General features: G+C 36.1%; 1 pseudogene; it reads right to left on the bottom strand.

Annotated features, from left to right (window-relative positions):
* Positions 1 to 1,237: 1,237 nt before the first annotated feature.
* On the bottom strand, positions 1,238 to 1,337 carry LOC116148737 (U6 spliceosomal RNA; annotated as a pseudogene).
* Between the last annotated feature and the right edge of the window lie 2,331 nt (positions 1,338 to 3,668).

Below are 3,668 nucleotides of genomic sequence, written 5' to 3'. Positions count from 1 at the left end.
CTCCTTGAATGTCAAAGAGAGCCACGATTTGCTCCTAATCATAGAATATGGCAAAGATGATGGCATGTCCTTTCCATGATTATGTTACTTAAGATCGTAAGTTCTGTCTTACTAGGACACACTCTCTACAACTCTCACCCAGGTCTCTTTATGGAAAAGTCCAAGTGACAAACAACTGAATGTGGCTTCCGGCCAACAGCAAGCAGGTGACTGAGGATCTCAGTTCTTCAAGGACTGAATCCTGCCAACAGCCATATAAACTTGGAAGTGGATCCTTCCTCCGTCAAAACTCAGATGACACCACAGCCCTAGCCAGCACCTCCTTGTTAGCAGGTTTGTGAGATCTTAAAGCAGAAAACCCAACTAAATCACACCCAGATTCTTGATCACTGAAACTGAGAAAATAAGCTTGAGCTGCTTTAAGCTGCTAAATGAATGGTAATATTGTTACACAGCAAAAAATGAGATCCAGAATATGTCAGCAATGGAAACAAAATTAAATACTTTTACAATAGTTTAGTGTGAAAAATGTTAAACATATGCAAAGGTCAAAACAATTGTACACAAGCATTGATATAAATAACCCAGCAGTGCTCTCATCAGGCTTATGACTAATGGAGATTATGGAGAATAACATCACAGGCAGACCTCATTTTATTGCACTTTGCTTTTCTGTGCCTCACAGATATTCCAATTTACAAACTGAAGGTTTGCAGCAACCTTGTGTTGACCAAGTTTATTGATGCCATTTTTCCAACAGCATTTAATTTACTCACTTCATGTCTCTGTGTCACATCTGGTAATTCTCGCAAAATTTCACCCTTTCATTATTATTATGCTTGTTATGGCGATCTGTGATCGGTGATCTTTGATGATGCTATGACAACTCACTGAAGCTTCTGATGATGGTTAGTACTTTTTGGCAATACATTATTTTTTAATTAAGGTATTTACATTGGTGTTTTAGACACACTGCTGCTGCCCACTTAATAGACTACAGCATAGTGTAAACATAATTTTTATATGCATTGAGAAAAAAATTATGTGACTCACTTTATTGCAACATTCACTTTACTACAATGGCCTGAAACCAAGCCCAGGGTATCTTTGAGATATGCCTGTGTCCTATAAGAAGCAAAAAACTTAAGGAGTTAATTGGAATACACACTTATAATTTTTAAATAATCCAATATTTTCTAACAAATCTTAAATTATTCAATTGTATTGATTAATTTCCATGAACTTTTTCCCTTACAAGAATAGAATATTATTCTTGCACAGGCCTTGCTCATCTTCTCTGCATCGTTCCAATTTTAGTATATGCACTGCCACAGCAACCACAAGGGTAGGATGTTAGTCAACGACCGAAAAATTAACAAAGAACGTTCTTAATATTTACTAGCTTACATCTGATATATACCTTAGTAGAAAGGAAATTAGAATCAATTCTCATCTTTGGAAAAAAATTAAAATGCAATTTTTTCCTGAGGAAAAAAATTACAACATGACTTTATTCTGTATTTGAAAGACAGAAGCAAACTAATTACATTTACAATCGGATGGATGCCAAAGTTGTTTTTATGAATAGATAACATGGGGATGCTGACTATATATTAGATATCTTATTGTCATAAATGCTATAAGAATTTAATGCAATAACAGCCATCATATCCTCCTGATTTCTCTTCCTATATACAATAATCTTTTTTCTTTAGAAATCATTTTTTTTGTTGTTGTTCAGGGAAAATAGTAGCATGATAAAGGACACATTACTTTGCTTTTAATAATGTTTTAATTCTTATACTTAATTGTTATAATGTTAATCAAATTTCTTACTTTCAGTTTATTTATGCAAATCACTTACCTTGATTTTTAATAAAATCCACTTGCTAAATGTTGTTGCATTGCAAAATTAGGTGCCTATTGGAAAATAGATTTAAGAAAATTTGGGCAGGAAAGTTCAAATAATGGTGGAATGTGTACTTTAATGGTTAACAGATTCTGAAAATGTCTCGTTTACTATATGGTTAAAAAATGCATTTGACTGTATGTTTGAGCTTTGTCACATGCACTATTGTATGTGTGTATATGTACCTACATACATATACTGTGTGTGTGTGTGCATGTCTACCTACGTATCTGTGTGAAACAACTTTATTCCATGGTCTCAACTCTTTGAGGCATAAATATAGAAGAGTTTTACTTTTCCCCAATACTTTATTTCAACTACAGTTTGTCACATATTCATCTCCTGTGCTATAGTATTATTTGTGACAGATTTTACTAATTTCTAGTCAATTTTGGTAATTAAATGTGGTCCAATCCATTTTAAAACTCCTAATCTTACATCTGATTCTAAACGTGCAGACATTCTTCCACCATCATCCAGGCTCTAGTTGCTCTAGTGTTTGGAGGCTGAGAGGAGAAAGAAACTAAATCCTAACATGGTGATGTCACTGTCTTCTCATCATAACTTGTCAATGCCTCTATGACAAAACACTAACTGGCTTTTGATGCCTTCTGGAAAAAGCTCTGGCAGTCTCCTATAAAGTTAAGCTTACATCTCTCACTCCTTGATCTGCAAAATTTCCTCTTTGATATTTGCATAAAAGAAATGAAAACACATCCAAAAACAAACTAGCAAAGAAACAAAAACACTACATAAGACTCTTCAAAGAATCCATAAGCATGACCATCAAATGTTGGAAATGCTAGGTGACTGATTTATTTTACTATTTCTACAGTAATCTATTACTCAGCCCCTCCCAGTGCACTGTGGCTACTTCAGAAGCTCTCGTGGAGTTCCGCTCAGCAGTTTCCTGAGTGAGCAAGCCTTTCACAACAAACCCCACGCTCCCAATGGTGCAAGAGTCCCCTTTCTGATCATCCACTTCTCCTACAGACCAGGACATGGGGAGAAGAATGAGGGTGATGTTTGGTAGAGCAGAGCTAGTTCTGCCTTTACGAAAGCCCTTGGGCAAGGTGCCTGGCTCCCGTTTTGGGGCAGATCCATGGTACCTCTCTTTAGAATGAGTGGCATGTAACATTTCATTCTTAGTTTTGAGCCTGGCATAATTTGGGGACACTAACATTCCCCTGAAAACCCTATTATACAAACACTCACACATGCATGAAAGAAAAATTCATGCAGTACTTTTCAACCAGGAGTGATTTCGCTCCCACATGACATTTGACAGTGTCTGAAGACATTTTTGATTTTCAGAGCTGAGGTGGAGGACACTACTGGCATCCAGTAAGGAGAGCAAATAGATGTTTCTAAACATCCTACAGCACAGTGTATCCCCATAAAGCAAAGAATTATCTGGTCCAAAATGTCAAAAGTGTCAAGGTTGAGAAACACTGAGTTACAAGAAATCTCAAACTTCAGACTTTTATAGAGAAACCATAAAAGCTGAAGAGGTTTAAAAAAAAAAATCATACTCAGAAATATGGCCCCTCGTAAGAGTGAGCCTGTGTGAAATAAACATGCCATGCAATCAAGCTGGAGTTATTTACAGAGAGCGTAGGCTTTGTCTTCTCAACCTTCACACATCAAGTCATTTCAATAAGCCTGCACAGTTTTTGTGAGAAGTAATTACAACTAGAAATGATAGCAAAACCATATTCTCAAAGGACAGTGTTGTACAGTAACCTAATGATGCAGATAG

The sequence above is a fragment of the Camelus dromedarius genome, chromosome 21 (genome assembly GCF_036321535.1).
Source record: "Camelus dromedarius isolate mCamDro1 chromosome 21, mCamDro1.pat, whole genome shotgun sequence".
Classification (NCBI taxonomy): domain Eukaryota; kingdom Metazoa; phylum Chordata; class Mammalia; order Artiodactyla; family Camelidae; genus Camelus; species Camelus dromedarius.
The sequence above is the reverse complement of the archived record's forward strand: the minus strand, read 5'-3'. Positions and strand labels throughout refer to the sequence as shown.